This window comes from Dipodomys spectabilis, unplaced genomic scaffold (genome assembly GCF_019054845.1).
Source record: "Dipodomys spectabilis isolate Male_0828 unplaced genomic scaffold, ASM1905484v1 ptg000052l, whole genome shotgun sequence".
Lineage (NCBI taxonomy): Eukaryota > Metazoa > Chordata > Mammalia > Rodentia > Heteromyidae > Dipodomys > Dipodomys spectabilis.
The window spans coordinates 3,841,910-3,867,075 of record NW_024870729.1 but is presented as its reverse complement, the minus strand read 5'-3'; positions in this window follow the sequence as shown (position 1 = coordinate 3,867,075).

Sequence of the window (25,166 nt, the reverse complement as noted above, 5' to 3'; positions counted from 1 at the left end):
TGTCACTTCTGGTTTTCTAGTGGTTTATTGGAGATAAGAGTTTCATGGACTTTCCTAACAGTGCTAGCTTTGAATCATGATCCTCAAATCTCAGCCTCCTGAGTAGCTAGTATTACAGGTGTGAGCCACTAGTCCCCGGGGCAGATTTCACATTTTCTTTTGAGTTATCTGAATAAATTCAGCAGCATTTGGGATAATGATGTCAGAAATACCTAGAGGAAACCCTATAGGCTGGGGGAAAGGGAGGAGAGAGGGGAAATTTCCAGAAATCAGTGGCTCATGCCTAAAATCCTAGTTATTCAGGAGTCTGAGATCTGAGAATTGAAGTTTGTAGCAAGCTTAGGTGACTAATAATCTCCAATTAAGCAGCAGATAAAGCTGACTGAAAGTGAGGCTTAAGTGATAGAGCCAGGAGTGGAAAAGCTGAGCAAGAGCTTGAGGCCTTGAGTTTAAGCCCTGATGCTGCACAAATAAAATAAACTACAATCAAATGAGTGAAGAAGAGAGGGAAAATCAAGGACATTTTGATTTTTGTGTTGGTGACTGATGGATGGGGTCATTGACAAGGGAAAGGAAAGGAGGCTGGGGGAAGGATCAGGGCTAGCAGTGCAAAGTAAAACTCAAGACCTCTCATTCAAAATACAGGAAAATTTCTTTCCCCCCTTTCTTCCAAGATCTCTCTCATTTGTTACAATGACTTGCATTTCTTACTTAGTCCTGCTTTCTAGGGTACAGAGGGTGAGTACAGACCCTTGGGGATTCCTGGGGCCCTTATCTCCTGACTGCATGCAGAACTGCCAGAACCCCAGATTTTTCTAGCTAGGGATTAATACTTCATCAGAAAATCCAGGTATACTCTCTTACCAAAGGCCACTTAGTCCCAATTCATGACTGATGGTTTTCCCCACCCCTATCCCCAATATTATTGTTTCTGTTCCAGGACATGCTGGCAACTTGCATGGGAATGGGCAAGAGGTTTGCTCAGCGGTGGTGGCCTTGATTATGTGTGTCACTGACAGCCCATAGCCAGGACAGCCATAGCTATTCTCCACCCTGAGATGCCACAGTGCGAAAATGCCCAGCCCTGACTTTGTGCCCATGCCCAGGAATGAGGAGTGGAGGTTTGTGGGCTGGGGGCAGGTACAAATGCGTGAGAGCGTATCCCAGGAATTAGGGAGGCTTTAGAAGGCAGGAACAGCATGGGAACCCAAGCTCCAAGCACCCAACACATACCGCACTATCCCATAAGACTTAGCTTGCAAACAAATTCAAAGATAAAAGCATTAGGAACAGCTCTCAAAAATCCCCGAACTGCCGGGCACCTCTGGCTCTCTCCTGTAATCCTAGCTACTCAGGAGGTTGAGATCTGATGATCATGGCTCAAAGCCAGCCACGGCCTGAAAATCTGTGAGACTCTTATCTCCAATAAACCACTCAGAAAACCGGAAGTGGTGCTGTGGCTCAAGTGGTAGAGCGCTAGCTTTGAGCTGATAGAGCTGAGGAAAAGCACCCAGGCCCAGAGTTCAAGCCTCCCCCCCCCCAAAAATCCCTGAACTTGGACTTGGGGATGTAGCTCATTGGTAGACCTTTTGCCTTTCTTTTTCTTTCTTTCTCTTTCTTTCTTTCTTTCTTCCTTCCTTCCTCCCTCCCTTCTTTCTTTCCTTCCTTCCTTCCTCCCTTCTTTTCTTTCCTTCCTTCTTTCTTTGTTTCTTTCTTTCTCTTTCTTCTTCCTCTCTCTATGCATGAGCATGCACCAGTGAAAAGCTATGAGCACTTTTAATCCTGGCTATTTAGGATGCTGAGACATCTGAGACATAAAAATATGGATATTCAATGCCAACTTGGCAGAAAAGTTCACTACATTCCATCTCCAAAATAACCAGAAAAAATAGGGTGGGATATGACTCAAGTGATAGAGTACCAGCCATGAGCAATCAAGCTGGCAAGCTTGAAGCCCTGAATTCAAACCCCAAAACTAATGAAAGATGGAGGGAAGAAAGGAAGAAGGAAGGAAGGAAGAAAGGAAGGATAGTCTTTTTAGAACCCCTGTTGCAGGCTTCAGACCTCTAGAGATGCAAGAAACTAGGCTCCAATCAACAGATTCTGTTGTAGTCACCCAAGCTGAGTAGCACGTAAGTGAAGCCAAACCTGGGGGCAGGTTATTTGAGGAAGACTATAAACTATCCAGTTCTGAGGAGTTAAGGGATTTAAGTAATGTCCAACTGATAGTTCCTCATGCATGGATCAAGGCCCCAAAGTGAGGCTAGAAATACCAGTTTGGGAGTCACTAATATACAAACAGTAATTAGCTCCATGGGAGTAGATGAGATCACCCAAGCACAGTGCTAAGCATGAGAAGAGCATGAGGTTAGAAACCAAGGTGTAGGGTGCCACAGAGAAGACAGAGAAGGAACAGTGCAAAAGTATGAAGAAATCCAAGAGCAGAGCTCTCTATTCTGGAAGATGAAGAGCCCAAAATGAGCTTGTCAGATGACATGCAGTCAAGTGAAGTGGACTAGAAATGTCTGATGGATTTTGCTTCAGGGAACAATGGTTTGAGAGGGAAGCAAGAAGCCAAACTGAGAAAAGTTGAAGACACACAGTAGAAAGCATTATAGGGAAGTCCTGTGCTGGCCTTGGTCAGTCCACAGGGAGCTCTAAGCATTCAAACTCCTGGGCTCCTTGTCAAGATCTGAGTGGGACTTAAGAATTTATATCTTCTGAGACCCAGTGTCACTGTGCATCCCAGGTCGGCCTCAGCTTCCCAGATGTTCTGTGTGTGTGTGAGATACTGGGTTTTAATTTGGTATCATGCTTGCTAGATAAGCACTGTACCACTTGAGCCATGCTCCAGCCCTGTTTTGCTTTAGTAATATTCTTGATAGGGTCTTGCAGTTTTTCTGAGGGTCAGCTTTGGTCTAATCCTCTTATTTATGTGTTCCCCTGCAGGTAAGATTGTAGGCATGAAGGCTGGAGATACTGCTTAGTGGCAGAGTGTTTGCTTAGCATGCATGAAGCCCTGGATTTGATTCCTCAGTACCATATAAACTTAAAAAGCTGAAAGTGGTGCTGTGGCTCAAGTGGTAGAGTGCTAACCTTGAGCAAAAGAAGCTCAGAGACAGTACCCAGGCCCTGAGTTTAAGTCTCAGGACTGGCAAAAATAGATTGTGGCATACCTGGTCTATTTGTTGAAAAGGGATCTTGCTAATATTTTTTTCCCAGGTTGGCCTCAAACCCAAGTCCTCATGTTTCCCTCCTGTGTGGCTGGGATGGCACATATGTATCACCATACCAAGCCTGAGTCTATATCTTTTTAAAGCCTCCAGATGACTCTGATGCTCTGGCAGGTTTGAGAAGTACTGATAGAATGCAAATAACACAAATTGTATTCTGAGGGACCTGGGTTCCAATCAAAACAAGATGCTTAAATCTCTTTGAGTCTCTTACATGAAAGTAAGAGTAGACAAGCGCCAGTGGCTCATGCCTGTAATCCTAGCTACTCAGAAGGCTGAGATCTTAGCAGTGTTATTTGAAACTAGCCTAGGCAGGAGTGGCTGTGAGATTTTTATCTCCAATTAACAACCCCCCCCCCCCAAGATGGAAATGGGGCTGTGGATCAAGTGGTAGAGCACTAACTTTGAGGAAAAAAGCTCAGGGAACAGTACCCAAGCCCTGACTTTAAGCCCCAGAACCAGCAAGAGAGAGAGAGAGAAAGAGACAGAGACAGAGACAGAGATAGAGAGAGACAGAGACAGAGAGATAGAGACAGAGACAGAGACAAAGACAGAGACAATGACAGAGAGAGATAGAGAGAGTGTATCTCAGAACATTATGGCTCATGCCTGTAATTCTAGCTACTCAGGAGACTGAGATCTAGAGGATTTCAGTTTGAGGCCAGCCTTAGCAGAAATATTTGCTAGATTCTATATCCAAATATCAAGCATAAAGAAGAAGGAGCTAGAGTCAATGCTCAGGTGGTAGAGCATCAGCCTAGGAAGTGAGAGTCCGTGAGTTCAACCCCAGTACTGCCCAAAACAAAGTAACAAAAAAATAAGTGTAACAGTCCTACTTTATATCTTGACTTGAAGACTACTGGAGATAATATATGTAGGCCATCTAGCACTGAGTGGTTACTGTTTCATAAATGGTAGCCAGTGCTACTAACAATGGAAATGGCAAGTAAAGACTACAATGCAGTACATGGCCTGGCTGTGAGGGGCAGGAGAAAGGGACCAGTAATACAAATAGCTAAGTGATGGATAGTGTTTGTCTTGTCTTGAGTTTTGTAAGGTAGCAGGATTTGAGATGTTTGTCATCTGAGATGCAAGGGGTGAATGGAAGGTCTGGCAAGCCTAGGCCTTGGAGTCAATGACAGGAATTGTCTAAACTGCAAATATGAGGCTCAGCTTTGGCCTGAGGAGAGACACTGGGAAGGGGTAGTTGGGGTGGGGGCAAGATGCTCAGGGGTTTCTCCTACAGTTGCCCCACTGAGACACAGGAAGCAGTGTCACTGTGTCTCTTTCGAAAAGAAGCATTGGGAATTTGAGGAGCAAAAAGGAATAGATAACAGAAAAATCTAGTTAGCTGGGCATCAGTGGCTCACACTTGTAATTCTATCTACTCAGAAGGCTAAAATCAAAGCCAGTATGGGCAGACAAATCTGGGAAAAGCTTATATCCAATTAACTAACAAAAAGCTGGAAGTGGAGGTATGGCTCAAATGGTAGAGCACCCATCTTGAGAGGAAAAGCTAAGCAAGAACATGAGGCCCTGTGTTCAAGCCCCAAAGAAAAACAAAACAAAACAAAACATATATAGAAAGAAGAACAAAAAGTAAGAAAATCTTGAACTCAGGTTGGAGACCTCTAACATCTTCATCTCCTCCCTCACTCCCTGATATATGTGACTATACCTAGATTATATATATATATATATATATATGAAATTAATGAATATACCACTAACGCTTACTGAGTTCATCTGTACCAGCCACTGTGCCAAGCATGTTATTTAAATTATCTATTTCATTTAATCTTCACAAGAACTATATTGGTCAGGGGCCTTCTATTGCTATTTGACAGAGATAAGCCAAAGGTTAGACAGGTTAAATAACTTGCCTAAGGTGACACAGCTAATTAGTTGCAGAGTAGAATCTCAACATCAGATCTACTTATTTCCAGAGCTTCTGTTCTTACACTGTGGTGATGACTTGGTCATTGGGATCGGATCTCATCAGCTAACAAAAGTTTATTCTGTTTCATGCAGTGGAATCTCTGAGGCAGGCATCATCGCAACCTTCAGGCTCCCCAGTTCTTTCTGTCTTTCTGACCATCATCTGCTTGCTTCATGATCCAAATTGACCTGTGGAAATGCAATCCTCATGACTGCAGTCCAGAAAACACAAAGCTGCAAAAAGTGAAAGAAAGCTGTCACTGTTTTTCTTTTTGTTTGTTTGTTTTTTTTTGTCAGTGGTGGGGCTTGAACTCTGGGGTTGGGCGCTGTCCTTCAGTTCTTCAGCTCAAGGTGAGCGCTCTACCACTTGAGCCACTGTGCCACGTCTGTTTTTCTGGTGGGTTATTGGAGATAAGAGTCTCACAGAGGGCTGGGAAGGTGGCTCAGTGGTAGAGCGCTTGCCTTGCATGCCTGAGGCCCTGGGTTCAATTCCTCAGCACCATATAAGCAAAAAGGAAAAAGCCAGTAGAAAAGTCCAGTGGACCCCCCCCCCCAAAAAAAAAGAGCCTCACAGACTTCCTTGCCCGGGCTGGCTTTGAACCGTGATCCTCAGATCTCAGCCTCCTGAGTAGCTAGGATTACAGGCGTGAGCCACTGGCACCCAGCTTGTCACTTTTGTGAGACAGAGTCTTATTATGTAGTAGAGAGTGGCTTTGAACTCAGCATCCTTTTGCTTCAGTCCCCCAAGTGCTGGGATTACAGGATAATCCATAATGCCTAGTTCTGTTGTCCTTTTGAGGAGCATTTCCTACATGTTCTACACAATAACTTCTGCTTACGTATTGATAGTCTCCCTATACTGAAGAGGAAGGCACATTTGGCTATGCAGACTATAACTGAGTTTATGTTTTTTTTTTTTTTTTTGGGTCCGGTCATGGGGCCTGAACTCTGGGCCTGGGCACTGTCCCTCAGCTCTTCAGCTCAAGGCTAGCACTCTACCACTTGAGCCACAGTGCCACTTCCAGCTTTTTTTTTCTGCTTATGTGGTGCTGAGGAATCGAACCCAGGGCTTCATGCATGCAAGGCAAGCACCCTACCACTGAGCCACCCTCCCAGCCCTGAGTTTATGTTTTGAAGTAGGAAACTAGCAGTGTTTGCCATATACTTAATCCCACATACACTTGAAAATTTTGGGAGCAAGTTGCTTATTTTCATTTCATTCACTACACAGGTACTTTTCTTAAATGATCCCACTCTCTTTTTGCCCTTTATTGGTTTAAAACTTTTTCATTCAACCCTATGAAATGAAGCCTTTTGCTGTCAGAGGCTAGTTTGTATTACTAATTGGGCACTTAATGTATACTGAGAATAGTCTAAGTAACTGCTATTGTCTTATCCATCTTTCAAGGCTCTTGATTGACTCCATTTTACAGGTGGAAAACCTGAAGCTGCAGAGGGGAAAGCAAGCAAGGTTTGCATACCTAGGAGGGGCTTGGACAGGGATAAACCAAGGCAGCCAAACCATTGTCTTAGCACCTCCTCCTTTGTCACCTATGTGGCCTCAGATAATGTGCAGGAGTCTGGAGGGGTCAGGTTGCCTCTGATGCTGACTGACTAGGGGATTGGAGGCTCTGAGCTGTCAGAATTTCTAGATGAAGTTGGTGGCAGTTCCTGGAGAAAAGAGAGTCAGAGAAGCAAAGCCTTTGGCAGGATCCTAACAGCCCTGGTTCAACAGAGGGTCAGGGCCCAGACGACAAGCCTTCCCTCCTTAATCATATTGAAGGACTTAAGCCCAGAAAGTGCATATCCAAACTGTGGGCCATAGTGCTTAATAAGAGCTCAGGACAATGGTTGACATCTAGAAGGTTCTGCCTGGTTTTAAATTACCTGGGAAATACCATGAGATTTTTCTCTTTGGCATAAGTTGAGGCCCCTGGAATGGGCCTCTCCTTTCCCAGCTAGCAAAGCTAGGAACAAGTAGTACCTGGGGTGAAAACAAAACAAAATAAAGCTTTTTTGGTGCCAGTCCTACCGCTTGAACTTAGGGCCTAGGCACTGTTTCTGAGGTTTTCTACTCAAGATTAGCACTCTACCACTTGAATCACAGCTCCATTTCCAGTTTGTTTGAGTGCTTAATTGGAGATAAGATTCTTGTGGACTTCCATGCCTGGACTGGATTTGAACCACAATCCTTAAATCTCAGCCTTCTGAGTAGCTAGGATTAGTGATGTGAGCCACAGGCACTGGTTTTCAAGCTTTTTTTTTAACAGTAAAACATTTTTGTCACATTAAATACTACATTAAAAATTTTCATATCATAATTTTGGAATTTTAACAAAATCTAAAGACAATTCACATTTTTAGCTTTATCACAAATAACGCTTTAACTCCAGCTTCCCATTCCCCACCCCAAATCCTATATTGTAATTGTAGGCAATGAGTTTGTTCTGTCTTACTTCCCCACCCCCCCTATTTTGAAGATTTTCTTGCCAGGCACTAGTGGTTTGTGCCTGTAATCCTAGCTACTCAGGAGGCTGAGATTTGAGGATTGCAATTCAAAGACAGCTCTGGCAGCTAAGTCTGTTGAGACTCTTATCTACAATTAACCACAAAAATGTTGGGAGTGGAGCTGTGGCTCAAGTGATAGAACACCAGCCTTGAGCAAAAAGCTAAGGAACATCCCCCAGGTCCTGAGTTCAAGACCTGGTACTTGCATACAATAATAACATAGATGTGAGTGACCCATATTTGAAATCCTAGCTACTCAGGAGGCTGAGATCTGAGGATCAAAGTTCAAAGCCAGCCTGGGTTGGAAAGTCCTTTTTTTTTAAAAAAAATTTCCAATTGACCAGCAAAAGCCAGAAGTGGAGCTGTGGCTCAAGGGAGAAAATATCAACCTTGAGAAAAAACAACGATAAGGAAAAATGCCCAGGCCTTGGGTTCAAGCTCCAGTACAGACACAATAAATATTTTCATTTTTATTTATTATTATTATTGCCAGTCCTCAGGGCCTGGGAACTGTCCCTGAGCTTCTTTTGCTCAAGGCTAGCACACTACCACTTGAGCCACAGCACCACTTCCAGCTTTTTCTGCTTATGTGGTACTGAGGAATTGAACCCAGGGCTTCATGCATGCTAGGCAAACACTCTATCACTGAGCCACATTCCCAGCCCCAATAGGTTCATTTTTATAAAGCAGTTTTAGTTTCCCAGTACAAATGAGAGGAAGGCAGAGTTGTTCTCTTTAAGTCCCTTCCCCCAATGTGCAGAGCATCCTCCACTGAGAATGTGCCCTAATACAGTGGTGGATTTATTATAATCAGCAAACCTGTACTGACACATCTTTATTAAACTAAGCCCACAGCTTACTATTCATTTTTAGACTTGTGCATCCTGTGGGTTTAGAGAGATGTAAATGATATACTCACTATTGTACTATCACAAAGTATATGTTTTCTGCCTTAAAGTCCTCCATTGAATCTATTTCTCCCTATTTGTTGCTGCCTCGTGATAACCACTGGCCTTTTTATTGTCTCCATAGTTTTGCATTTTCCAAACTGTTACACAATATGCAGCCTTTTCAAATTAGCTTCTTTTTCTTAGTAATAGGCATTTAAAGTTACTCCATGTTTTTCATGCTTCTTTTTAAAAAAAATTCTGAATAATAGGCCATCATCTAGACTGCCACAGATTATCTGCTTACTTTCTAAATAACAAATCTTACTATTTTTCTATTTGAAATATATTATTATTATTATTATTATTATGGAGTTGTAGAAAGAAGTTACAATTCCCTAAGTCAAGTAATGAGTACAATCCTCCTTGGACAATGTTATCCATTCCTTTGCTTTCCCCCGATTTCCTCCTCCCATCCCTGCCTACAAATTGCATAGTTCGTGAGTGTGTGTGTGTGTGTGTGTGTGTGTGTGTGTGTGTGAGAGAGAGAGAGAGAGAGAGAGACTAACACAAAGAATTAAAAAAGAGACAAAAACAGTTAGAAATCAGGTGTGTCATTGGGGCCACAGTAAACAGGGAGCTCCCCAGAGTCAGAGGTCCTCAGCTTGGATATCTGGGTCATTGCTGCAACAATAAATTATAGAATATATCAAGGTAGAAACCGAGGAAATTGATTAGTAAAGAAAATGAAATGAAAGGACATGGGTATAGACAAATGAAAAGAGTTGCATGGGACATTCTAACATTTGTGATATTTATGTTGGACATGTAAGGCAGGAAATTTAACTAAAACATTTATTTTTACTTATTTTATTTATTTATTTGCCAGTCCTGGGCTTGAACTCGGCCTGGGCGCTGTCCTTTAGCTCTTCAGCTTAAGGCTAACACTCTACCACTTGAGCCACAGTACCACTTCTGGCTTTTTCTGCTTATGTGGTACTGAGGAATCAAACCCAGGGCCTCATGCATGCAAGGCAAGCACTCTACCACTGAGCCAACTTCCCAGCCCTAACTAAAACATTTATTTACCTAAGTGTCTTCTTTGTTCTGGACACCTTACATGTTTCAATTATTTTTGTTGTGACAGTATTTTGGTGTTACAAAGTTTGGTCCAGGGACATAAGTCTTGTTCATATTACTAAATCTAGGTCATTAGGACATAACTATCTGGTTACTTGGAGCATCTCTTTAAACAAAACATAGGTTTCACAAGAAAACTATCCTTTTCAAGATAGGTTTCCTTCTTAAAAGTACGTATTTTTCTGTTAAAGTAATTCTTGTGATTCAAGGATTCATCTGACCAAATATTCTCCCAGGGTGAAAAAAGACACCTCAGACACTGATGGCTCAGGCCTGGGAGTCAGGAGTCTGAGATCTGAGCATCACTGTTTAAAGACAGTCCAGGCAGAAAAATTCATGAGATTCAATTAACCAGCAGAAAAGCCTGACTGGAGATGTTGCTTAGGTGGTAGAGTGCCAGCCATGAGTGAAAAAGCTGAGTGAGGGTTTGAGGATCTGAGTTTAGAGTCTTGGTGTCAGCCCCATTACTCCTACAAAAAAAATAATCAACTGGACAAAGTCAGAAAAATCCTTCCTTCCTTCCTTCCTTCTTTCCTTCCTTTTCTTTTTTTTTTTTTTTTTTATTGTGAATATACAGTACAGAGGGGTTACAATTACATGGGCAAGATAATGAGTACATTTCTTATCAAGAATTGCAGCCTCCTCCTTTGTTTACCCTTCACATTCCTTCCCAGCCTCCCCCGACCCCCACCCAACCTTCCCCCCCCCCCCCCAAAGTTGTAAAGTTCGTTTTCGACATGACAACTTGTACTTCTCATTGTTGCAATGGGTCCACCTGTATCCTTATTTAAACGACTTGTTTTTCCCCTTCCCCTCCACAAATTATACTGACATCAAATAAAGTGAAAGCAGGCTTTCCTTCCTTTTTCTTTCTCTCTTTCTCTCTTTTCTTTCTCTTTTTCTTTTTTCTTTCTTTTTCTTTCTTCTCTCCCACTCTGTCTCTTTCTTTTTAGTTGTACTGTGGTTTCTGAACTCTGGGCCTTAAGCTTACATGGAGCCATACTTCCACTCCTGATTTCTATTTTATTTTGTTTTGTTTTTGTATCATTGGGTTTTTTTCCTTAATTTTATGGAGAGGCGGTTCATTTATCTCTGCTCATGTTTATACTGTATTCTAATATGTTGACAATTTTTGAGACACATTTTGAGTTGGCTTTCTGTCCCAGCAAGTGCCTAGGCATGATCCAACATTAGGCTTTTGGGTAGCTAGGATAACAGGCTTGTACTGTCCTGGCCACCTCTTGATTGAGAAGGGGTCTTGTGAATGTTTTGCTTTGTGGGCTGGCCTCAAATTTTGATCTCAACAATCCCAGCCTCCCAAGTAGCTAGGATTATGAAAGCAAGCCACTGGTGCCTGGCTTAGTCTTCCTTCCTCTTTTTCTCCCTCCCTCCTCCCTCCCTTTTCCCCTTCCTCCCTATCCTTCCTTCCTTCGTTCCTTCCTTCGTTTGTTCCTTCCTTCCTTCCTTTCTCTCTTTCTCTTTCTTTCTCTCTTTTTTCTCTCTTTCCTTTCTCTTTCTCTCACTCTTCCTTCCTTCCTTCCTTCTTCCCTCCCTCCCTTCCTCCCTCCCCCTCCCTCTCTCTCTTTCTTTCTTTCTTTCTCTCTCTCTCTCTTTCTTTCCCATATGCTGCAGTTCAATTAAAGAGTAAGAGGCCAAAGACAAAGGCACGTATACTCCCAATCAAGTTATTCACAAATACACTTATTTTTCTTAGTTTCTGCTTTGAAATTCTCATGTCTTGCTTTCCCCCATCTAGCTGGCTTCAAGTGGATTTGTGGATCTTACTTAGAAGACCTCTGAAAGCTGGATCTCCAAGGCCATGGTGGAGGAAGCTAAGAAGGAATCCAAATTATACTTAAGAATCCTGAGATCCTGAGATAACCCCTGTTTTCACTGTATTTGATGCCGGTATAATTTGTGAAGGGGAAGGGAAAAAACAAGTCGTTTAAATAGGGATACAGGCGGACCCATTGCAACAAGTTGCATACAAGTCGTTATGTTGAAAACGAACTTTACAACTTTGGTGGGGGGGGAAGGGGAGGAGAATTGGGTGGGTGGGGGCGGGAAGGGGGGGGGAGGATGGGAAGGGATGGGAAGGGCAAACAAAGGAGGAGTCTACAATGCTTGATAAGAAATGTACTCATTATCTTGCCCATGTAATTGTAACCCCTCTGTACAGTATTTTCACAATAAAAAAAAAAAAAAGAAGGAAAAAAAGAAAAAATAAAAAAAGAATCCTGAGAAAGCAAAGAAAAACTGAGAGCCCTGGATTATTGGCATAGCTAAACTAAGGTAGACTGGGCAAATGCTGTATCAGGAGCAATACTATCTGTTCTTGGTGTACAAATGTTTAAAAAAATTCAGATTTACTTCTAGAGGGAGTAAAACAGTAAGTCCCTGGATTGGGGGATACCACACAAATTTAAGAGTATAGATAACACATCAAAAGACAGGACATTGGAACAGGTATTATGGCTCATGCCTGTAATCCAGCTACTTGATAGGGGAAGATATAAGGATCCAAACTCGAAGCCAGCCTAGGCTAAGTTAGCATGAGACCCTATCTGAAAATAAACTAACCAAAAGGACTGGAGGCATGGCTCAAATGGTTTAGTACTTGCCTAGGAAGTACAATGCTCTGAGTTCACACTGTAGAGCAAACAAAAAAAATCTGGTAAGATTAAGAAACATATGTAAGGGGCTGAGAAGGTGGCTCAGTGGTAGAGTGCTTGCCTTGAGTGCATGAAGCTGTGGGTTCGAGTCCTCAGCATCACATAAGCAGAAAAAGCCAGAAGTGGCACTGTGGCTCTAATGGTAGAGCCCTAGTCTTGAGCAGAAGAGCTGAGGGACCACACCCAGGCCCAGTTCAGGTCCCACAACCAATAATAACAAAAAAGAAACAGTATAAAATATATTTTCTATTCTCTGTGATTATATACTGTAGTTACTAAGGGGTCAACAGGCATTATGTGCCAATTTATATTCTCAACTAGTTCTAAAAATTAATCTATGTGTGTTGGAGGGAGGCAAAATGCAAAAAAAATTAAAATCTGGACTCTATATGCATATATATATATATATAGAGAGAGAGAGAGAGAGAGAGAGAGAATTCTCAATAGTATTTTGAAATTTTTTTTCTACATTTAAAATTACTTCAAAGTAAAAAGGTTTGAGAAAGAAAATGAATATGTACACTGGATGCAGAGAACATCAAATTCCTTCTTCTTCTACCACTGGCTATCAAAATGTCTAGCCAGCTGGGCACTGGTGGCTTACACCTGTAATCCTAGCTACTCAGGGAGCTGAAATCTGAGGATTATGGTTCAAAACCAGCCTGGGCAGGAAAGTCTGTAACTCATCTCCAATTAACCACCAGAAAACTGGAAGTGGCTTTGTGGCTCAAGTGGTAGAGCTCAGAGTCAGTACCCAGGCCCAGAGTTCAAGCCCCACAACTGACCAAAAAAAAAAAAAAGAAAGAAAGAAAGAAAGAAAAAGAAAAGAAAGGAAAATAAAAAGAAAGAAGAAAAAAAGTCTGGCAAGATCCTAACCCTGCAGCAATAACATGTGAACACTGATCTCTTTGATTACAAAATTTGGGGAGTCTCTTCCCAATGCCTCACTCAGTATTTTCCTAAAGCTGAAGACTATGAACCCTAACCAAATATAGTCAGTCATCTTTTTAGTAGCCTATACTTAATCTTAAAGAGCTATCAGGGAGACCAGATAGGTAGAAGAATAAACAGAGAAAACTTAAGAGAATAAGACAGTATGCAAGGACAAAAAAGCTAAGAAAAGAAACTCTCATTATCATCAAAGAGTCTGGTAGTTCCTGTCTGTAACCATATTTGGGAGGCTAAGTCAGGAGGATCATGAATTCAAGGTCATGATCATTATGTAGTGTGAGCTACATAATGAGTTTCAGGTCAGCTAGGACTTGTAGAGGAGACTTTGTCTAAAAAAAATACTAAGAAAATGAAATGTTACATTCATGAAACAAGATGGGGATCTATTAAAAAACACTAAAATAATAAAAGTAGATCATAGAAAAAATTTAAAATGTTAGTAGAAATGAAGAACCCTAACTGTTAGAAAAAATGAATTTTGGAAATATTCCAAAAGATGAAGGGAAAAAAAGATAAAGAGTTAGAAAATTAGAGAGAAAAGTGGAAAAGGTGGAAAAAGTCGGCCCAGTGGGTCCAAACTCCAAACAATTAAAGGCCCAGAATAGAGAAGACGACAAGTGGAAGTCCGCAATGAAATAGCTGAAGAAAATACAAGAACTAAAGGGTAAATTGCTAAACTGAAAGATTCAGTGGGTGTCTGGCACAATGAATTAAAATTACTTAATCTAGTACACATCACTGAAATTGCAGAACATTTTGAAGAGAAGAGTCTACAACCTTCTCAGAAAGGAAATGAGGACACAATATGAAAGAAAGGAGAATAATCCAGGGATCTAAGGAAACATTACAAAAGAAAGAATTATGAGTCTGGATAGTTTTGAATTTCTCCCTAGAAACTCTGGGATCAAAAAGCAAAGATTGCCTTTAAAATTCTACAAGCCAGACATGGTATTACACAACAGTTATCTCAGGTCTTTGGATGCTGATGCGAGAAGGCTCATGAGTTTGAGGCCAGCCTGGACTAACATAGCAAGGCCCTGTCTCAATACAAATAGATGAGTTAATTGAATACTCTAAATTATATAATTTTATTTTATATAGGGCACAGTTACATGTATAAGGGTAGGTCAAAATAATTATACTATGAATTCATGTATGAAAATAGATTCAAAATATTTTAAGGGCTGGGAAGGTGGCTCAGTGGTAGAGCGCTTGCCTTGCATGCATGAGGCCCTGGGTTCGATTCCTCAACACCACATAAGCAGAAAAAAAAGCCGGAAGTGGCGCTGTGGCTCAAGTGGTAGAGTGCTAGCCTTGAGCTGAAGAGCTGAGGGCAGCACCCAGGCTCAGAGTTCAGGCCCCACGACTGGACCAAAAAAAAAAATACTTTCAGATCTTCAAAAATGCCCTCAAAGTTTCTTATTCTCAAGAAGCTCTTGAAAATTAAAAAAAAAAAAAAAAGATTTAGTTAAGAAACAGCAGAGAAGATAGGTGCTAGTGGCTTACACCTGTAATCCTAATTACTTGGGAGGCTGAGAACAAGATTTGTGGTTTGAGGCCAATCCAGCCAGTGAAGCTCTAGAGACCCCTCCTCAACCCATAGCTGGGCATAGTGGTACACACCTGTCATTCCAAGCTATGTGGAAGGCTGAGGCTGGACTATTGTGGTTCCAGGCTAGCCTAGGCATTGAAACCTGGGTGGATTGAAGTTCAGACATAGGAAGCAAGACCCTGTCCTAAAACTAACCAGTGAGAAACAGGACTGAACAGTTGGCTTAGCACTATTGTGCCAGCTTAGTATGAGTGAGCTTCTGAGTTCAAACACCAGAACTGCAAAACAACAACAAACAATAAAAACAGCAAAAAGAAACAAGAAAGGTATGAGTAAAAAGAAGATTCTAGAAGGGAAGTTCTAAAACTGCACAAAAAGTTATATAGAGAAATTTATTCAGTGGACTCAAAAGATTAACATATTTCAATGTAACATTCAAGTTATAACTTCCAAAATCCTTGTCATTATACTATTCATTTAATTTGAAGAGAAAGTGAACCTGGCACCAATTCCTCTGTGACTGAGGTTTGGTTTAATCATATACAAATGATTTTCTGGGGCTGGGAAGGTGGCTCAGTGGTAAGCACTTGCCTTGCATGCATGAGGCCCTGGGTTCAATTCCTCAGCACCACATAAGCAGAAAAAAAAAAAAGCCAGAAGTGGCGCTGTGGCTCAAGTGGTAGAGTGCTATCCTTGAGCTGAAGAGCTGAGGGACAGGGCCCAGGCCCAGAGTTCAGGCCCATGACCGGACCCCCCTCCCTCCCCCCCCCAAAAAAACAAAACCAACAACAACAAAAAAAGCCAAATGATTTTCTGCTCCTCTCTCTGTACTGTAGCCTAATTACCTAAGGAGAGTTACTTCACCCTACAGAAATGGTTTGCTCTGATCAGTGATGAGCACTAGAAATGGGACAAAGACAGAAGCACAAAATCCAAAGCAGTGTACTCCTTTATATGTTATTCTGTCATACATCCAGTATCCACATCCAATTCTCCTAGCCCCAACCAATTCCCATAGTATTTACAATACCTAGATATCTAGCCCTACTCATGATCATACACACCTTTGCACAGCACAACTTGGAAATTATTCTCCTCTTTCTAAAAGTAAGCAATGCAAGCCAGGCCTCAGTGGCTCGTGCCTGTAACCCTGGCTACTCAGGAGGCTGAGATCTGAGGACTGTGGTTCAAAGCCAGCCCAAGCAGGAAAGTCCATGAGACTCTTAGCTCCAATTAGCCACCAAAAAGCTGGAAGTAAAGCTGTGGCTCAGGTTGCATTAACCTTGTGCAAACAAGCTCAGGGACAGCACCCCAGAGCCTGAGTTCAAGCCCCAGGATCTGCGCGCGCGCGCAGAGCAATGCAATGTTTTATTTAGGAATCTAAACATAGATTTTTAAAACTGTAAGAAAGGCAAGCAAAATAATAATACAGGTTGGTGGTCACCTGAAAACTGGCAAGGGGAAATGCAGGAAAATGCAATTGTTGGAAAGCTATCAATGTTTTCAAGATTATTCTATTAACTCTGTGTGTGTGTGTGTGTGTATGTATGTGTGTATATATAGGGAAATAAAAATAATTGGCATTTTGTTCAATATTTTTTTTCTTTAATTAAGGGTTTATAGATATTGGCTGGCCAATATAAAGCACTTTTTTCCTCAAAGAATTTCAAGGAAGGGTGAATGTAGCAGAATGAGGGAGATACATCTCTAGAGGCAAATGATTACAGATCATAAAGGGCTTTGAATGCTGGAACAAACAAGCCAGTGCTGTCCAGAGGTCTCTAACTCAGCCCAGAGAAGGACAAGACTCCAGACCCTTAAGTGATTTCCTCATCCTACAGCCTTTCTTCATCCATAGGTATGGGGACAGATGAGATTGGAGGGATTATGGAATGTCAGTAATGTGCAAGCTCACAGGAAATGCCCCAGGTTCTTAAAGCAGGTAGGGTTGTTTGTTTATGGTGTATACAACAGGTCTTGGCTTGCCATCTGCCTTTGCTTGACATCAAGATGCCAAGTAACCAGAGCTGCCTTACTTGCACAGAGGGTCAGCTGATCCAATTATCCATGCTCCTGCCCACAGGCACTGCACAGTCAGGAGGAAGAGGTATGCATAATAAAGTCCATGCCTGGACAAGTCCTGAAAGACAGTTGTTTTCAAAAGCAGATGGATCATATTTGCAATGTGACTACACATAGTCCACTCTGGCCTCTATTTGAATGTGGGATCTATGTGTCCTTCTGGAGAATTCCCTAAGTCTAGTTGACTGAGGAGGAGCCTGGTTTGTAGATGGTGCTTATGGAGCTGTAGCCTCTCTCTGAAGTGTCCTCCCTTAGAGATTGTTCATGGAAGGGAAGACAGTGAAGCAGAGATACTCTCCCAGCTGGTAAAGCATTAAGTAGCCCATCTCCTTTTCCACCATATGCACCAAGCAGAGATTAGCCTCAATTTCAACCTGCATTGACTCACAGGCAAGGCCAGTGAAAAACTACTGGAGGACTGGTGACTTCAGGTGACCAAAGTAGGGATGGCAGATAAGAAGCTCTGAGGAAGAGGTCTGACCTGTCAGACTGGACTAAGAGAATGTGCCTCTTCCAAAGCTTACCAACAGTCCTAGCACTATAGCAAAGATATAATAACCAGGTTGGCAAGATGGCTTTAGCTCTAGGTGATAATCCTTTTCCTGAAACCTCAGGCTTTGCTCAATGACTCCTGAATAAAGTGGCAGAAGTGCAAGGAAGAATCAGTGAAAACTATTATCAGTGTTGACTTCTGCTCATCAAAGACATTGCTGAATGCCAGGTGTACCAGCAGCAGCACCCAGTCTTCAATGTGGGACCAATAAGAGGGACTGCTGTCAGGTGACAGAAGGTTACCTTTTATGAAGGAGGCACCAGTCTATCCTTGCAAGGACAGGGATTAAAAACTCATATTAGCCAGGTGCCAGTGGTCTGTGCCGGTAGCTACTCACGAGGCTTAGATCTGAGGATTGAGGTTCAAAGCTACCTGGGTCAGGAAAGTCCATGAGACTCTTATCTCCAGTTAACTCCTAAAAAACCAGAAGTGGGCTGGGGCTCAAGTAGTAGAGCTGAGTTCAAGCGCCGTGACCCTCCCCAAAATCCCCACCCCAAAACAACTAAAACAACCAAAAAACCCATCTCAGATGAAAAGAAATAGTTATCATCAAAACCTGTAAAGTTAAAAAAAATCCAAAATAAGATAATGAGCTATAGGGCTGGGAAGGTGGCTCAGTGGTAGAGTGCTTGCCTTGCATGCATGAGGCCCTGGGTTCGATTCCTTAGCACCACATAAGCAAAAAGAAAAAAGCCGGAAGTGGCGCTGTGGCTCAAGTGGTAGAGCGTCAGCCCTGAGCTGAAGAGCTGAGGGACAGCACCCAGGCCAGAGTTCAGGCCCCATGACTGGACCCAAAAATAATAATAATAATAATAAAAAAGATAATGAGCTATAGAAAAGACAAGATAAAAAAAAACTACAAAATAAAATAATAAAAATAGATGACCTAAATTTTCTAATTAAACAAAAATTAAACTGTATTGTCATTGTTATTATTTGCTGGCACTGGGGTTTGAATTCAGAGCTTCACATTCATTTGGCTTGACTGGAGCTCTACACTTAAGCCAATCCTCCAGCCTGGCTTTTCTTTTTGTGCTGGTCCTGGGGCTTGAACTCATAACTTGTGTGTTGTCTCTGAGCTTTTTTACTTAGGGTTAGCATTTGGCTTGAGTCAAAGTTGTACTTCTGGCTCTTTTGTGTGTGTGTGTGTGGGGGAGCGGTGGTATTAATTGGAGATGAGTCTTACAGACTTTCTTGCCCAGGCTGGCTTTGTACCTTGATCCTCAGATCTCAGCCTTCTGAGTAGCTAGGATTACAGCCATGAGCCATAGGCACCCAGCTTCCAGCTTGGGTTTTTGCTGGTTAATTAGAGATTGAGTCTTAAAGACTTTTCTGGCTTTGAACCACAATTCTCTGAAGCTCAATCTCCTGCTTAGATAGAATTATAAGTGTAAGCTACTGGTTAAACCGGATTTTTAATTTAAGGTAAAAAACATCATCCAAACAAAAAAATGATCACAATATAATGGTCAAAACGTTCAATTCCCTATAATATTGTAGTTCTAAATGTATATGCAGCTAATAACATAGTCCCAAATACATTCTTTAATTTAGATAAATTCAAAAGAAAATAGACAACTTCATTATCATAGTAGAATATTTTGCATTATTGCTTTTGATACTAGATAAACTAATCAGGGGAAAAACATCAATAGGGAAAAAGAGAGTCGAAAAACAAGATTAGGAAGTTTGCTCTTAATTCCAGTTACTTGTGAGGCTAAGTTTGGGAGTATCACAAATTTGAAGTCAGATGCAATACATGCTGAGATCCTAAGATCTGTCTCAAAACAACCAATTGAACACATACATAAACACACATCCCTCTTCTGAAATGTAGAAAGGAGGAAACTTTCTCATTTTCTGAGGCCAGCATAACTTTGATACTAAAATTAAGCAAAATTAGTTCCAGACAGAAAAATAATGTTGGGTTCATTCAAAGATATAAACCTACAAATCTGAAATCAATTACTGATATGTATATTTTTATTTATAAAAAGATAATATATATGACCAAGTCAGGGTTGTCCCAAAAATTCAAGTTGACATGACATTAGAAAATAATTATTGCCATTTATTACCATTGGAGATTAGAGTAGAAAGCCAATGGTTGTGTCATTAGTTGAAGGGTATTTGACAAAACAATATTTAGTCATATTAAAATGTGGAAGTAGGAAGAAAAAACTTTGTCTCAAAAATAGCATTCTCATAATACAAAGATTATCCTTAATTTGTAAGCATTCTTTGGATGATTAGTAGCAAGTCAAGGGTACAAACTATCACCACACAAATGGCTAAGGGGCCCATATCATTATGTAAATTAATACTGCACACTTCTGTTTGCCTGAAGGCATCATTAAGAACTGGGAAAAGAGTGCAGATGTGGTAGTGTGTTCCTGGCATCCTAGCTAAGCTAGACGTGTAAATAGGAGGATCATGGACCAGGTCTATGCACAGAGAAAGCAAGACCTTATCTGAGAAGTAACAGCAGGACAGTCTAGGAGTGATAGAGCACTTACCTAACAAATATAAAACATTAAGTTCAAACTCTAGTACCTCTACCAATAATAATAGTTATGATGATGATGATGATGATGATGATGATGATGATGATGATAATGATAGTCAAAGAGCCAGGTATAATGACATAAGTCTGCAATCCCAGAACTTAGGAGGTTGAGGCAAAAAGATTGTAAATTTGAGGCCAATCTGGGCTGCATAGTGATAAGGCAACCCTGTCTCAAAGAAAAAAATCAAAAAGTAAAAAGATATGCTTGACACTAGATAAAGGATATAGTTTGTTATGTATATAATTAACATGTATCCATATTTGGAATATAAAGGCATAAGAAAAAATAAGCAATCCAAGAGCTGGTGGAATGGCTCATGTGGTAGAACACTCCTTGGTAAGCTAGTGTTCAAATCCAGTACTGAGAGGGGAAGGTGAGGGAGGGGGAAGAGGAGAGAATGGGGGAAAAGTGGGGGAGGGAGAAGGAAGTAAGGCGAGAGGAGAAGAATTGGAGGAAGGGGAAGAGGGAGAGAAAGAGGGATAGGAAAAGGAGAAAGGAGAGGGAGAGGGATAAGATTAAGTCAAATGACTAGCTCAAGTAATTTACAGAAAAGAAAATTCAAATGGCAAATAGCCAATAAACATAATCTTCTTGCCCTACCTACTCAGGAGGCTGAGGTCTGAGGATAACAGTTCAAAGCTGGCCCAGGCAGGAAAGTCTGTGGGACTCTTATCTTCAATTAAGCACAAAAACGCCAGAAATGGAGCTGTGGCTTAAAGTGATAGAGCTTTAAGCAAAAAAGCTCAGGGACAGTGCCCGGGCCCTTGAGTTCAAGCCCCAGGACACACACACCACACACATTTTCTTTTGACGGTTAGGGTCTGAACTCTGGGTCTGGGCGCTGTCCCTCTGCTGTTCTGCTCAAGGCCAATGCTCTACCACATGAGGTACAGCACCACTTCCGTTTTTTTCTGCTTATGTGGTGCTGAGGAATCGAACCCAGGGACTCATGCATGCAAGACATGCATGAGCCAACTTCCCAGCCCATGAGACACACCTATTTTAATCAGGGAAATGAAAATGAAAATGTGACTTTGAAAATATAATGATGATGTTTTTAGGACTACAACTGGAGTCACTAAAGATTTGTACAATAATTCCAACAGAATGACACATATTAGTGCTATTCACAATGTGAAAAAAAAAACCGGTTAACACCAGATAGTATACATCTCTCAGACTTTCTCTTTTTCAATATTGCATAATAGTTCTTTATCTTTGTTGTTGTTGGTTGTGGGGCTTGAACTCAGGGCCTGGGCACTGTGCTGGAGCTCTTTTGCTCAAGGCTAGTGCTCTACCACTTGAGCCACAGTGCCACTTTCAGTTTTTGAGTGGTTAATTGGTGATAAGAGTCTCACAGGGACTTTTCTGCCAGGGCTGGCTTTGAACCTTGACCCTCAGCTCTCATCTTCCTGAGTATCTGGGATTACAGGTATGAGCCACCAGCAAGATTGCATGATAGTTCTATGTCCTCTATACTTCCATAATAATTCCTCTATACTTCCATAATAATTTTTAGATCTGCATGTCCGTTTCTATACTTGAGGGCTGCTAGAATTACGATTGTTATAGTATTGCAATTATAGATCAATTTGGGAATAATTGACAGTTTGCCAGCCCCAAAACAAGGTGTATCTATTTTCTTTCGTTTATTCTTGGTCATATTTTACAGCATTCAGTGAATAGATTACAAAGTACCCTTTATCAGATTTATCCCCAAATATTTCATAATTCAATGCTTCTGTAAATAAGTAGTTTTTTACATTTTTGTTAGTATATAGAAATATATTTAACCTTTAAAATTGCAGTAAAGCATACATAAAATTAACATCTTGATCATGTGAAGTCTACTTCAGGACAATTTAATTCATTTGCATTATTGTGCAGCTAGCACTAGCACTCATTACCAGATTTTTTTTATCTTGTAAAACCAAATTCCTGTACTCATTAAATACTATTCATTTCTATCCCACGCCATCCCTCCCCTGTCCTTACCCACCCTGATAGCTGCTATAATGCTTCTGTGGGAATCTGAATACTATTAAGTACTTCAGATAAATGAAATGATGCAGTATTTATCTTTTTTGACTGACTTCTTTCACTGAATATAATGTCCTCAAAGTTCATCCATGTGTCATATTTCCTGTTTTTTTCTTTTTCTTTTTTGAGACAGGGTTTCACTTTGTAGTCTAGGCTGGTCTCTAACTTGCAATTCTGCCTCAGCCTCTAGAATACTGAGTTACAGGCATAGGCTATAACACCTGCCCATATTTACTTCCTTTTAAACAGAGTAAGATTATATTATATGCAGATCTTCCATTTTGTTTATCCATTCAACTGTTAGAGGCATTTGGGTTGCTTCTAGCTCTTGGATATTGTGAATCTGCTTCCATTTCTTTTGAGTTGGTATTCTAGAGGTGGGATTACTGAATCATATTTATTTTTATTAATGTTTTGAGAAATCTCCATTCTTTTTTCTATAGTGGTAACACCATTTCCCATTCTTTTTAAAAAATATTTTATTGTTATTGTAGAAATACTGTACAGAGGGGTTACAGTTACATGAGTAAGGTAATGAGTATATTTCCTATCAAGCATTGTTACCTCCTCCTTTGTTTTTCCCCTACCATCCCTTCTCTCCCCATCTCCTCAACTCCTCCTTCCCCCTCCCAAAGTTGTAAAGTTCCTTTTCAACATAGTGTCTTGTACATCTCATTGTTACAATGGGTCAACATGTATCCTTATTTCCACACTTTGTTTTTTCCCTTCCCCTCCCCAAAATTAGAAAAATGTATATACAAGACACAGGGCACCGGAATCAAATACAGCGAAAACAGGGGCTATACCATGGGGGAAGAACATACAAAAGAAACAAAAAATGCACATGGTACATTATAAATATATTTAAAACAACAGAAAGAAAGATAAAACTTTGCGTCCCTATCTTGGGGTTCATTTCGCTTAGCATCATCTTATACAGTCATACGTACATAGCTTTTGGCCTTTTCTATTTGACCTTTTCTACTAGTCATTGCAAGTAAGGGAGCTGATGGGGCCTGTGCTTTTTTGGGCCTGGTCCATTCCCCATTCTTACCAACAGCAGGTAAGGGCTCAGGTTTCTTCATCCAATGAGTCTGAGGTGGTGTCTCATTAGTTTGGTTTGTTTGCCAGTCCTGGGCTTGAACTCCAGGGCCTGGGCACTATCCCTGAGCTTCTTTTGCTCAACACGAGCACCCTACCACTTGAGTCACAGTGCCACTTTTTTCTATTTATGTGGTACTGAAGAATTGAACCCAGGGCTTCATGCATGCTGGGCAAGCACTCTACTACTAAGCCCCATTCCCAGCCCTCATTATGGTTTTGATTTGTATTTTTCTAATAGTGACATTAGGCATCTTCTCAAGTACTTATGGCTATCTGTGTATCTTCATTGGAGAAATGTCTACTTTAATCCTTTGTCCAGTTTTAAACTAAGTTGTTTTTAAACTTGATTTCTGTATATTGATTGTATTATTCTGTAATATTGATAAATATATTGTTAGTTGCTTATTGCTTGTAGGAATTTTTTTGTCGATTATGGGGGGCTGAATTCTGGGCCTGGGCACTGTCCCTTAGCTCTTCAGGTCAAGGCTAGCGCTCTACCACTTTGAGTTACAGTGCCACATCTGGCTTTTTCTGCTTATGTGAGCTGAGGAATCAAACTCAGGGCCTCATGCATGCAAGGCAAGCACTGTACCACTGAGCCACCTTCCCACCCCTTGTAGGATATTTTTGAACGATTAAGTCATGTATGAATAAAGACCAATCTTCTTTCCTTCCCTTTCTTCTTTCTTCCTTCCTATCTCTTCCCTTTCCTTTCTTTTCCTTCTCCTTCACCTTCCCCTCCCTCCCCCTTCCTCCTTCCTTCCTTTTCTTCCTTCCTTTCCTTCTTTCTTCCTTCCTTCCTTCCTTCCTCTCTTTCTTTCTTTCTCTCTCTCTCTCTTTTTCATAATACTGTGGCTTGAACTCTAGGCCTCTTGCTCTTTTTTCAGCTTCTTTGCTTATACCTGGCTCATTATCATGTGATCCACATTTCTAGATTTTTGGTGGTTGAGGTATAAGTCTCTCAGGTTTGTCTGCTTGGGCTGGCTTCAATCAGGGATTCTTATATTTTAGCCTCCTGAGTAACTAGAATTATATGTGTAAGTCATCAGCACCCAGCTCTTTGTTGTTTTTTTTTCTTCAGTCTTTGTGTCTTTATATTTTGTTTTATTGTTCTGTGTCTTAGTTCATTTTGTGTTGCTATAACAAAATACTGGATACTGGGTAACAAAGAAAAGAGGTTCATGGGCTGGGAAGGTGGCTTAGTGGTAGAGCGCTTGCCTTGCATGCATGAGGCCCTGGGTTCGATTCCTCAGCACCACATAAGCAGAAAAAAAAAGCCGGAAGTGGCACTGTGGCTCAAGTGGTAGAGTGCTAGCCTTGAGCTGAAGAGCTGAGGGACAGTGCCTAGGCCCAGAGTTCAGGCCCCATGACCGGACCCAAAAAAGAAAAGAAAAGAAAAGAAAAGAAGAGAGGTTCATGAGTACATGGTACTTGCAAATACTCCATCTAGGAAGTGCCTCATGATAAATGGTATCAAAATGTGAGGAGTGTTTGTGAGTGGTTGCAGTGTATGCAAAAGGTCTCAGGCTCACTTTCAACAACCCATTCTCATAGGACATAGTTCAGTCCTATGAAACTTGACTCAGTCCTGTGAGATAGCATTGATACATCATAAGGGTGCAGCTCTTATGATCTAACCATTCTTTAAAAGGCTCTTTAGGTTAGACATCTTAAAGAGCCCCTGCCTCCCCACACTGGTGATCAAGCTTTCAGCACATGAAACTTGGGAGAACTAACCCTATCCAGACCATAGCTTTGACTAGAAGTTGGACCACAATGCTGTATAGAAGTAGCAACAAGTGGAGCTATGGCTAAGGTGGTACAGCGCTAGCCTTGAGCAAAAAGCTCAGGGACAGTACCCAGGTCCTGAGTTCAAGCCCCAGGACTGTAACTTTAAAAAACAAACCCACAAACATACAAATATTCTGCTTTTTTTTGG